The sequence below is a fragment of the Schistocerca americana genome, chromosome X (assembly GCF_021461395.2).
Source record: "Schistocerca americana isolate TAMUIC-IGC-003095 chromosome X, iqSchAmer2.1, whole genome shotgun sequence".
In the NCBI taxonomy this organism is placed as follows: domain Eukaryota; kingdom Metazoa; phylum Arthropoda; class Insecta; order Orthoptera; family Acrididae; genus Schistocerca; species Schistocerca americana.
In genome coordinates this window covers 621,955,743-621,969,285 of record NC_060130.1, presented here as the reverse complement: position 1 = coordinate 621,969,285, position 13,543 = coordinate 621,955,743, and the positions used below count along the sequence as shown (strand labels likewise).

Genomic DNA, 13,543 nt, shown 5'->3' with positions numbered 1-13,543 from the left:
CAGTAGTCTCTTGTCTCAACCAGTCATCTTGGACAAGAAAGTCGATCACATAAAAGGGGCTTAAGAGGTGAGCAAGGAACCACTTGTTTTGATAAGCTGATGAAAAAAAAATCTATCAGCAACTACAATCATACTAATACCTGCCTAAGACCAACATCACAGCATTGTTGACTGATATGCTGTTGAAAATATCAAACATTTACTGATGATGCTCCTGCAAAGAAACTTAACTTTACACTGACAAGCACTTTTTTTTTTAATATCAGACAGGCCTGAGGAAGAGAATACACTGATATTCAACTCGCTTACAAAGTGTAATCTGAAATTTCTGACAACCACCAGTTAAATGTCCTACAGACAGTGACTTCACAGAGCATACGAAAGCACCTACAGTCACAAAAAACCGTGCGAGATTAGTAGAGAATACTGCAGTGCTTACACCAAAGTTAGGCTCATTTTCAACTCTTCATCACATACCATCAATCTACTTAATACCCGGTATCTTGAGACTAGCCCTAGCCTTGTGGTGGTGGTGGTGACTGGTTTGTGGGGCGCTCAACTGCACTGTCGTCAGCACCCGTACAAAGTCCCAATTTTTTTCACACAGTCCAATTTGTTTTCCCACACAGACACAGTCCTCTTTTTTTTTACACAATCCAATGTAGCCTCTGTCACAATTGATGATGATGAAATGACGAGGACAACAAAAACACCCAATCCCTGGGCAGAGAAAATCCCCAACCCCAGTGGGAATTGAACCTAGGACCCCATGATTCACAGGCAGGCATACTTGCCACTAGATCATGAGCTGTGGACACACTAGCTTTGTGTGGTGTCCACCCATAATATGGAAAAGCATTATATATACAATGAACCCCAGCGTAACATTTGCCATTCCTTCAGAAGCATGCAAAAGAGGGGACTTGGGCACTTGTGTCAATGATAAAGGATGGCTTGGAGACCCACTGGATCCAAAATTAGCATCTATGAAGCACAAAAGATTAAATGCCCTTGCTGCTACTCTCCATAAAAATAGCTGCTATTCTTAGTGCAGTTTGTGAACCGTAATTTATGCATTCTGTCACACTGAAGGCTGTCAAAAACTGAAGAGTGAGCCAAATTAGCACCAAAGTTCACCAAATAAAATGGTGCTAGCATCCGCTATGCAATGGGAGCCACAAATTACTAATCTGAGTAACATTCTGTAGACAATATAGTATTTATCTCAATAAAAGATTAACATACAACTGTGAAAACCTTTTCTAATGGTATTTGTAAAGTATGATCTCATAATAATTTGTTACACAAGATACCATCTACTTAGTAGATGATTATAGAAAATTTGCATGGGAAAAGGACAAAAGGACTGGTATACATATAAACTTAGTAGGCAACTGAGACATGTTAAGCTCAGTACTTACAATTGTTGATGTAAAGTTAACATGTGCTACTATGAATCTGACAGCATTATTAATTAATATACAGGGGGAATAATAAGCGACTGTTAATGTGTCAAAAATCAATGTCACAGCAAAAGATTTTTTCCCAGATGATGGTGTGGTTCCAATACACAGTACTTTAAAGAGCATTCAGCACACAACACAAAAATACACCCACTACCATCTTTCATAATGAAAGCAGTAGGAGGGATATAAAATGCATCACCGCAGCCTCAGCTTTCCCAACATCTGAGGTGGTGCAGCATCTTAAATTGGTTCCTTCTGCAACATATGTAGATTAGCTAGGTGTTAAGGCATTTTGGATATTTAAGTATAAGTCAAGCAATGAATTACAGCAGATTACTGTTCTAGATTTGAATGTGGTCACTTGTGGCTCCACTCAGTGCAGCCCATTCTGCAGGTGCAATTCCTGAATGGAAGAGATTTGTGCAGTCTACCAGTAATGTAATTCAAGGTGAGGAAGCTATAGTAACTTTTTGGCCATTCTTTAATTCACCACAAAGTGAGTAAAACATGTTATATGGCTTTAAAATATGCTGGGGGGGGAAAAAAAAGGCAGTGAGATGCCACATTTACCAATCCAATCCATTTCCCATGAACACTGCATAGGTAACTGACAATATTACAATTACAAATTAGGCACTTTTGTGCCATTTTTATTGGAATGCATTTTACGTAAGTTCACCTAACAACTGCAAATCAGTTTTTAAATAATAAACTGACAAGAACTCTACTATTTAAACTGGAACTCAATGACTTTTTTTTCCTACTTTCATCAGAGAAAAGGACAGGAAATGCAGCAGAGGTATAATCTATCTGTAAACTGAAAAGCAATCAGCACTCATGGTGGAAGAAGTCACTATTACTGGAAGGATGGCCAACAATTTATGTCACCTCTAGCAATGTAGAACACTACACACAGATTTATGTAGAATCTATCCACACCCTTTTCTTGTGTTTGTATTATCAGTATTCAACTCCGTATTCAATGCAGTGTTAACACATTTTGTGGAAGATAAACATCAGCACACCAGAACACGGTAGATTGGCAACATAGTTACGAGGGTTGCCCAGAAAGTAATGCATCCACTTTTTTTTTCTCAGCTGAAAACAAAGCTACGAATGCGAAACGTTACATATGAATTATTTGAAGTCTCCTGAGTGAGCGTGCCCAATTTCTGTCACTTCCGACAGATAGCATAGCTGCAGGACAGTTTCAAAATAACGTCTGTAGGTGATGTACATTACAAGCAACATGCCATCATTAAATTTCTCACTGCAGACAAAGAAACTGTGGGTAATATTCACAAATGCTTGTGCAAAGTCTATGGAGTATTTGCTGTCAACCGAAGTACAATCAGTCGCTGGGCACTGAGGATCAGAATGTGGTGGGGGGAGCTCCACAATTTGCAGCAGTTGGGGAGACCATCCACAGCTGTCATACCTGACATGTTGCAGTGAGATGATGATGTCATTCACGAGGACAGATGCATTATGACTTGGCAGTTGGCTTTGCATCTGTCAATCAGTAAAGGAAGTGAGCATGCAATTATCCACACTCTTGCATATTCAAAAATGTGTGCAAGATGGATCCCAGTGTCTAACGGTGGACCACAATTGCACAGAAAAAGCATTTGTCTTGATTTGTTGCAACATTTTGCAGCTAAGGGGGAGGCCTTATTGTCCCAGGTAGTGAAATGTGATGAAACCTGGGTTCACCATTTTGAGCCCGAAACAAAATGACAGTCAATGGAATGGTACCATTCCCACACCCCACAAAAGAAAAAATTCGAAGCAACTGCTTCCACTGATAAGGTCATGATCACCATGTTCTGGGACTGAAGGTGTGATTCTCACTCATGTGATGCCAAGAGGTGGAAGCATATGTTAACACATTAACAAAACTCAAGAAGCACTTCAGGTGACTTTGGCACCACGGCAACCCAGGAGATATTTTGCTGCAACACGATAAATCTCAGCCCCACACAAGTCTGAGGACTGCTGAGCACATGGCAAAACAGGGTTGGACAGTGTTACCCCATCCACCCTACAGCCCTCACCAAGCCCCCTCGGACTTCCACTTGTTTGGGCTATTAAAGGATCCCATTCGTGGAAGATTGTTTGACGGTGATGAGGTGCGTTACTTTCTGGGCAACCCTTGTAGTACCAGGATCCTGAGCGTACATGCTACACCATACATTTAAAAGAAACATATAAACTTACTACTTTAGGAATTGTGTCAACTTAAACACCATTCTTCCTTCTTTATGATTAGATGTCTGTTAATTACTGGTAATGTATACATGAATTCACAGGTAGAATCCTGAGCATATTCTTTTCCAGTTTATTTTTCTTCTTACATGCATGACATTTTCATTTTCATAAATCTTAAAAAAGAGTAGGCTACTGAATTGAAATCGCTCATCAGACACTATTCAACACTCCGCTAATGAATGGATTTTACTGTTAAATGTTTATTTTTTGTTTTCATTTCTACAAATACAAAAGTTCATTTTTTGAACCACTTGAACAGAAGCCCTTGTTATACCACCTGCAATAGTGTCTTGATGCTTTCCCTTGTTTCCAGAAGATTTTGCATCTTCTAGCTAAGCCTGTCTTCTCTGCTGCTATTGGTGGCAGTTTCTCAGGCAAATGACAAGCTGTGAGTCTGGTCATAAATCACACACTGGAGAAGCACATGCAAAGTAAGTGGATTAAGGATGGAAAAGACCTACCGTAGTTTAATAAGAAAATGCTGAGAAAGAGACTGTTTCACCTATAGCACAAAAAGTTACGCCAAATGGTCAACAGGCGGAAGTTAGTAGAAATTTGTGCATCTTTAAAAAGACTGATGCATGAATCGTGCAATTTACACCGTCATGCATTAGTAAATGATCCAGTAGAGATACTAGAAAATTCTGGTTTTACATAAAATCACTTAAGTGGGTTTGAGGCATCTATTCAGTCACTTGTAGATCACTCTCGTGTGGCAGTAGAAGACAGCAAAGGAAAAGCTGAAGTTTTAAATTTTGCATTAAAACAACAGCAACAACAACATAATTCACACACGAGGATTGTACGGACATACCATCATTTGACCGCTGCACAAACTCCTGTACGGAGGACACAGAAATAGGCAACCCTGCCACTGAAAAGCAGCTGAAAGAATTGAAAACAAGTAAGTCTCCAGAGCCAGGTAGAATCCCAATTTAGTTTCACAGAGAGTACCCTTTGACATTGGTCCCACCCATAGCTTACATTTATTGTGAGTCTCTCGTCCAGAGGAAAGTCTGAAGTGACTGGAAGAAAAGGACAAGTAACTCCCACATATCAGAAGAGTAAAAGAATGGATCCATAAAACTGCAGAACAATATCCTTAGCATCAGCCTGCTGCAAAACTCTTGAGCATATTCTAAGATCGAACATACTAAGCTTCCTTGATAATGAACAAATTCTGTCCACAAACCAGCACAGATTTAGAAGGCATCACTTATTTGGCCTTTGCTCATGATATCCTGTGAAGCATGGATGAAGGACAACAGGCAGATTCATTTTCCTAGCATTTGACAGACTTTTGATAAAAGTTCGAGCATGTGGAACAGATTCTTAGATATGTGAGTGGCTTGAGTTCATTTTCATTCTGTATGTACAGAACAGGGAATCAGTGATCATAAGGCCGTTGCAGCATCCCTGAATATGGAAGTTAATAGGAATATAAAAAAAGGGAGGAAGGTTTATCTGTTTAGCAAGAGTAATAGAAGGCAGATTTCAGACTACCTAACAGATCAAAACGAAAATTTCTGTTCCGACACTGACAATGTTGAGTGTTTATGGAAAAAGTTCAAGGCAATCGTAAAATGCGTTTTAGACAGGTACGTGCCGAGTAAAACTGTGAGGGACGGGAAAAACCCACCGTGGTACAACAACAAAGTTAGGAAACTACTGCGAAAGCAAAGAGAGCTCCACTCCAAGTTTAAACGCAGCCAAAACCTCTCAGACAAACAGAAGCTAAACGATGTCAAAGTTAGCGTAAGGAGGGCTATGCGTGAAGTGTTCAGTGAATTCGAAAGTAAAATTCTATGTACAGACTTGACAGAAAATCCTAGGAAGTTCTGGTCTTACGTTAAATCAGTAAGTGGCTCGAAACAGCATATCCAGACACTACGGGATGATGATGGCATTGAAACAGAGGATGACACGCGTAAAGCTGAAATACTAAACACCTTTTTCCAAAGCTGTTTCACAGAGGAAGACCGCACTGCAGTTCCTTCTCTAAATCCTCGCACAAACGAAAAAATGGCTGACATCGAAATAAGTGTCCAAGGAATAGAAAAGCAACTCAAATCACTCAACAGAGGAAAGTCCACTGGACCTGACGGAATACCAATTCGATTCTACACAGAGTACGCGAAAGAACTTGCCCCCCTTCTAACAGTCGTGTACCGCAAGTCTCAAGAGGAACGGAGGGTTCCAAATGATTGGAAAAGAGCACAGATAGTCCCAGTCTTCAAGAAGGGTCGTCGAGCAGATGCGCAAAACTATAGACCTATATCTCTGACGTCGATCTGTTGTAGAATTTTAGAACATGTTTTTTGCTCGAGTATCATGTCGTTTTTGGAAACCCAGAATCTACTATGTAGGAATCAACATGGATTTCGGAAACAGCGATCGTGTGAGACCCAACTCGCTTTATTTGTTCATGAGACCCAGAAAATATTAGATACAGGCTCCCAGGTAGATGCTATTTTTCTTGTCTTCCGGAAGGCGTTCGATACAGTTCCGCACTGTCGCCTGATAAACAAAGCAAGAGCCTACAGAATATCAGACCAGCTGTGTGGCTGGATTGAAGAATTTTTAGCAAACAGAACACGGCAAGTTGTTATCAATGGAGAGACGTCTACAGACGTTAAAGTAACCTCTGGCGTGCCACAGGGGAGTGTTATGGGACCATTGCTTTTCACAATATATATAAATGACCTAGTAGATAGTGTCGGAAGTCCCATGCGGCTTTTCGCGGATGATGCTGTAGTATACAGAGAAGTTGCAGCATTAGAAAATTGTAGCGAAATGCAGGAAGATCTGCAGCGGATAGGCACTTGGTGCAGGGAGTGGCAACTGACCCTTAACATAGACAAATGTAATGTATTGCGAATACATAGAAAGAAGGATCCTTTATTGTATGATTATATGATAGCGGAACAAACGCTGGTAGCAGTTACTTCTGTAAAATATCTGGGAGTATGCGTGCGGAAGGATTTGAAGTGGAATGATCATATAAAATTAATTGTTGGTAAGGCGGGTACCAGGTTGAGATTCATTGGGAGAGTGCTTGGAAAGTGTGGTCCATCAACAAAGGAGGTGGCTTACAAAACACTCGTTTGACCTATACTTGAGTATCGCTCATCAGTGTGGGATCCGTACCAGATCGGTCTGACGGAGGAGATAGAGAAGATCCAAAGAAGAGTGGCGCGTTTCGTCACAGGGTTATTTGGTAACCGTGATAGCGTTACGGACATGTTTAATAAACTCAAGTGGCAGACTCTGCAAGAGAGGCGCTCTGCATCGCGGTGTAGCTTGTTCGCCAGGTTTCGAGAGGGTGCGTTTCTGGATGAGGTATCGAATATATTGCTTCCCCCTACTTATACCTCCCGAGGAGATCACGAATGTAAAATTAGAGAGATTAGAGCACGCACGGAGGCTTTCAGACAGTCGTTCTTCCCGCAAACCATACGCGACTGGAACAGGAAAGGGAGGTAATGACAGTGGCACGTAAAGTGCCCTCCGTCACACACCGTTGGGTGGCTTGCGGAGTATAAATGTAGATGTAGATGTAGAAGTAATGGTCCCAGACGGTGAGTGTTCATTGAAGACGGAGAAAGATGTCATCAGGGATGCCCCCAGAGAAATGTAATCAGACCAGTCTAATTTTCTGCATACATAAATGATCTGACAGATAGGGTCAGCAGCAATCTGTGACTATTTTCTGATAATGCTGTAGTGTATGGGAAAGTGTCATCTATGAGTGAGTGTAGGAGGGTACCAGATGACTTGGATAGAATTTCTATCTGGTGTGATGAATGGCAGCTTCCTCTAAATGTAAGTTAATGAATATGAATTAAAAAAACAACCTATCATGCTTGAATACAGTATTAATGGTGTGCTATCTGTCATAGTTGTGTCAACTAAATCTCATGGTGTACGTTGCAAAGTGACAGGAACTGGGATGAGTGCCAGATATTGGTTGCAGGAAAGGTGAATGGCCAACTTTGGTTTATTGGAAGAATTGTAGGAAAGTGTTTTTCCACCTATTAATGAAACCACATACACAACACTTGTATGACCCATTCTTGAGTACTGCTTGAGTGTCGGATTAGAGAAAGACATCACTGCAATTCGAGGTGAACTGCTAGATTTGTTACTGGTAGGGTAGATCAACATGCTAGTTTACAGAAATTTTCCCTGAACTGAAATGAAATGAAAATCCCTTGAGAGACGACGACTTTTTTTTTAGAAAATTTAGAAAACCTGCTTTTGTGACTGACAGCAAAATGATTCTACGGCCACTGACATACATCTCTCCTAATTACCACAAAGACGAAATAAAACAAATCACAGTTTGTACAAAAACATATAGCATATATTTTCATTCACTGATGTCTTATGAGATAATATTCTGAGGTAACTCCTCACTTAGGTTAACAGTATTCAACGCACAAAAGAACATAATTACACATGCATGTCTTGCAGGACCCTCTTTAAGCAGTTATGAATGCTAATGACAGCCTCACAGTACATTTACTCACATATGAAATTTGTTATCCAGAATCAAGCTAAGTTTGGGAGTAAAATGCTCTGCTTTGCCGTTTAATGAATCTAACTGTGGTTCAGAAGGGGTGAAACATGTAGCTATAAAATCCTTTGACTATCAACACACAGGAATAAAATGTCTGACAGACAGTGGAGGTCTTTTCAAATGTAGATTAAAGATGTTGCTCTTTAACAACTCCTTCTACACCATGGAGGAATTCTAAAATAAATAATTAATAATAATGATGTAAATGACCAGCATGTAGCCGTGTAAAGCACACCAGTTCAAGAACATTTATCAACATAAGAAATTTATCATTTAGTGACCCTCTTTGCCTCATACAATTTTACCCATGTCAGTTTTCACTATTAATTATGATAGGTACTGCAAACAAATCTTGCACTTTGGCACCCAACCAGCTTGGCATCCCAGGCAGCTGTTTCTATCTGTGATGTGTCCTCTACAGAAACCTTAACAATTTTGGCGTACCGAGCGAGGTGGCGCAGTGGTTAGACACTGGACTCGCATTCGGAAGGACGACGGTTCAATCCCGCGTCCGGCCATCCTGATTTAGGTTTTCCGTGATTTCCCTAAATCACTCTAGGCAAATGCCGGGATGGTTCCTCTGAAAGGGCACGGCCGACTTCCTTCCCCATCCTTCCCTATTCCGATGAGACCGATGACCACGCTGTCTGGTCTCCTTCCCCAAAACCAACCAACCAATTTTGGCGTATCTGGTGCTGCTCTCACCTTGGCGCCGCAAGTGTGCCACTTTGGACCTAAACTGGCCCTGATAATAATTTTTTTTTTATAGTTGTAGATAAGTGTTCTATGTTTGTTCTGTTGACACATTCCACATCAACATTTACCATGAACCTGATCTACAGAACAAGTAAGTAAGTGAACAACTGACCAACTAACTAACTAGACAGTCATTTTCCCTCACTCCGTTTAAGAGTGAAAGAGGTAAGGGAACAACAAAGAGGTACAGGGTGTCCACCACGTACTGTACAGTACATGAAGTACTTACATGGACGTAGATGTTTACCCTTTAAACTCCAGATGCTGGACATGTGTGTGTTTAATGACATTCCTCCTTTTTCAGACAATTTATTTGCCGATATGACAGTGTGATCTTCTAATGGAGTTCTTTTGTTTTTGTTTTCCTTTCACTATTCAGCTCAAGCACTTTTTATTTTATTTTATCAATTAGAAACGGATTTGTTATAAAATAACATTTGCTGTTGCCGGTCCTTTATTTTCTGCACAAGAGCATTTTTGTGCTCAGCTTTTACACATCAATAACATTACACCTAAAAAGGTCATAATATGTGAAAAACACTCTTGTTAATGGGAATTATTTTCCAAAATTCACCGTGCAAAAAATTAAGGAAATATTTGACTGACAACGGCAAGTGTTGGTTGATAAAAAGAGTCACAAAGGCAGTGTTCAAAACTTTACCTTTTGCTATATTTGTCTGTAAATAAATGGCTTTGTAATTTTCTTACTGTGCTGCAGATGTGCAAACAATTATGTTTTACATGTTATACTGAAACTATCACCCAAAAATTAATAACTTATAAAGTGTGGGCTTATGTATACCTCAACAACCATATTTGTTCTATTGTTGCTTTACAGTGTCATGGGAGAGAAAGGGCACTCAATCTGGCTGAAATGTATCAAAGAAATTCTTTATACGCTCCTTCAGAAAGAGTAGCATTTTAAGTGAAGAGTTTAAGTTACCTTTTTCTGCAGGTTGGTAACAACTATGATCACACAAAATGCAAAAATTAATTTTTGTTTAGATCATGCTTACAGTTAACACCTCTGTTACATTAATGGCAAAATCATAGGGATTAAATCACAAAACCATTCCTCACGTCATATGTACCACAATGGTATTATTAATTTTTTTCAGAAGATGAGAAAAATGATAAAATGCAACAAAACATCATTTTAAAAGAGAGGTACCAGGGCAAGGAAACAACTTTCCAGTCTGGCAGTGAAAGGCTGTCCTTTATAGTGAATGCAATGTGGATGTTACAACAGTACCTACACCAAACAATCACATTTCTCATTTGTGGGCAGGTGCATTCTAGTGTAAAATTGTTTCATTACTTCTTTTGCAACTCAAAGCTCTTCAAGTAGTTTTTATCCAGTTACTCCAGTACATCTGCATAAAATTCTCAAGTTGTATTTTATCGTTAACATCTTCCTCAATATGATGAACCTATCTTGATCCCAATAAAACACTTATCGTGTTTATTCCAACATGTTAAGGGGAGACGGAGGTGGTCAAATCCAAAAAATTACGATTTTTTTTTGCTACCGAAAATTAATTGGAACATTCCTCTTTAATGTAAACTTTGAATTATTGTTCTACTCGCCCTAGAAGTGGAGTTATTACCATTTTCCCCCCACGCCTGCAGAGGAAACGGGCGGCCGCTGAATGCATCTAACACCCTCTCCTGACTTCCTGGCAAACTGCTTGGGATTTTCTCGGCCTGTTACGCATACAGCGCCTTATGTTACGCATACAGCGAGTGTGCAAGGGTTGGCTACATTGTTTTCTGTGACAAATGAAGCGCTAAGAGCGCGGAACATCGTCTCTTTGCAGTTTACCGTTTCGAATTAGTTCAGTGTTGCGCCTGTTGTTGGTAGTATTATACTTCTTGTGTAAAGTGTTGTTCTGGTTACGATGCCACGTTTTAGTAACCGTGTATATAAGAAGAGGAAGAACGTAGGGAAAAGAAAATTAACACTAATACCAAGTTGCGATACTACAGTTACTGAAACAGTGCGTTCTTCTGCTAAGCAACTCATGGCCAGCCATAGCCCTGTGACATCTTCTAGCAAGAAGCTGACTGGTGGAAGTGACAGATTTCGTGAATATGTTAGTGACAGTGATGATATTAATGAAGTACTGAATATTGGATTATTATCTTCTGTGCTGAAAGAAAGTGTTCTGTGCAAAATGTGTTCAAGTGTAGCAGTGGGACTAGAGATAACAAAGCACTTTGGTTTAGCTTGTGAGATGAAGATAATCTGTGCATGTTGCAAGTATCAAGTGACTTTCTACAATTCACATGCCAGTCTCTTTGGTGAAAATGGACGATCTAGAGTGTTTGATGTGAATGTTCGACTTGTGTATGGTCTTCGATCCATTGGAAAAGGGTCTGCTGCTGGTAAACTGTTTTGTAGTATTATGAACTTGCCATCGCCTCCAAGCAAATTTGGGTACTACTGTGAATTGGTAGGACCCTCTGTTGAAGATGTGGCTTTGAAAACCATGAAGGAAGCAGTGGAGGAATCTGTAGAAATGAACGGTGGTTCTAGGGATTTTGTAGTGGCATTAGATGGTTCCTGGCAAAAGAGGGGTCATAAATCCCTGAATGGGGATGTAACTGCTACTTGTGGTGATAGTGCAAAAGTGATAGATGTTGTAATATTATCAAAACATTGTAGGTGCAAAAATAAAATCAAAGGAGAGCACAGTGGAACCTGTGAGGCAAATTTTAGTGGGTCAAGTGGAGAAATGGAAGTGGATGGAGTGAAAGAAATTTTTGAACGTTCAGTTCCCAGATACAACGTTAGGTACAAATACTACCCTGGGGATGGTGACTCCAAAGGTTTCAAGACTATAGAGGAACTGAAACCATATGGAAATGAACTTGTAGTTGAAAAGTTGGAATGCATTTGGCATGTGCAAAAGCGTATGGGTGCACGGCTTCGAAGGCTCAAACAAACTTTGGGTTCAAGTAAGCTCAGTGATGGAAAGACAATAGGAGGGAGAGGCAGGGTTACTGATGAGGTGATTGAACGTCTACAGAGATACTATGCATATGCTATAAGGCAAAATATTAGTAATGTTAGTGACATGCGAAAAGCAGTGTGGGCATTGTTCCTTCATACTGCCTCTTCCAATGAATACCCTCAACACAGCCTGTGGCAAAAAGATTCCTGGTGCAAATATAATGCAAAAAAGGACTATGATCACAAACATGGTTTACCAGCAGCTGTGATAAATGCAATAAAACCAATTTTTCACGACTTAGCACAGCCAGAATTGTTACACAAATGTCTACACGGAAAGACGCAGAATCCTAATGAGAGCGTAAACAATTTGATTTGGAAAGTGATTCCTGAAAGGGTGTTTGTAAGCATAAAAACACTGCACTTTGGCATTTATGATGCAATAGCAACCTACAACCAAGGGAACAGTGTGAAGTGTGAAGTTCTGAAGGCATTAGGATTTACAGCTGGGGTGAACACTGTACGAGCACTAAGAAATATTGACAGAGAAACGATAAGAGGAGCAGAAAGAAAAGAAAGGCATACGAAGTATGATGGAACAATAGGCCAGAAAAGAAGACAGAAGAGGAAGCTTTTGGAGGATGAAGAAGAAGACCCTGATAATCCATCCTATAGTGCAGGAATGTATTGAGAAACTTTGATAGCCATTTCCCGTAAATTAGAATTTTTCGAATATAAGGAACATTTTCACAAAATCCACTCAAGCTAGAGAGATGAAATTTTTATACAGCACTCCTAGCGGTCAAACTTACATTGTAACACAGCCATTTGGCAATAAGTTCAGTAGTTTCATTTCAGTTTAATTATAAAGCAATTATTTGTAAAAAAATTTGGGTCATTAATAAAAAAAATAATTGGAAGGAAACTAGAAAAGATACTCCAAAATCCCTCTGTCATAACTGCAATACTAAACCACTCTATATGTAAAAAAAATTCAAATTTTTCTATTTGGTAGTTTATTCATAAATGTTCCTCAAACTCAGTGATTTTAACATGGGCAGCATAGGCACCTCCAGCTCCCCTTAAATCACCAGTAACAAGTTTCTTTCACATCTCAACCACAGAAACAAATCATTGCAAAAACCACATGAATACCTTTTTTAAATTGTCCAAACATTCATGAGAAATCCTTATTCACATCTGCAAATGGTCAACATTCAAAAAATGCAACTCCTAATTTGCACAAAGGTTTCTCATGGTTAAATCTTCATATGAACTGTACAATATTCTTCTTTCTGGTAATCGGCAGCTTTGTGCGCCTACCTCAACCAATCATGTAACAAAATCTTGTAAACATATCTATGGCAATACCTCGGTGTTGCCGCAGCTCTATAGGTGACTTTTGTTTTCACCTGCAGCCACTGGTGATTTGTAGTAAACAGCGCTGCTACCTATCAGGGATTTTCTTACCCCGACTCTACTATAGCCAGCCAATTTAGGCCCGAGCAGCGTTGAGTTCGC

At 39.8% G+C, this 13,543-nt stretch overlaps 1 protein-coding gene across 1 annotated transcript in view; it reads right to left on the bottom strand.

Moving 5' to 3' along the window:
* The window catches only part of LOC124555169 (protein SMG7-like), a 199,961-nt gene that overhangs the window by 87,340 nt on the left and 99,078 nt on the right, over nt 1–13,543 (bottom strand). The gene's annotated exons all lie outside the window — the stretch shown is intronic.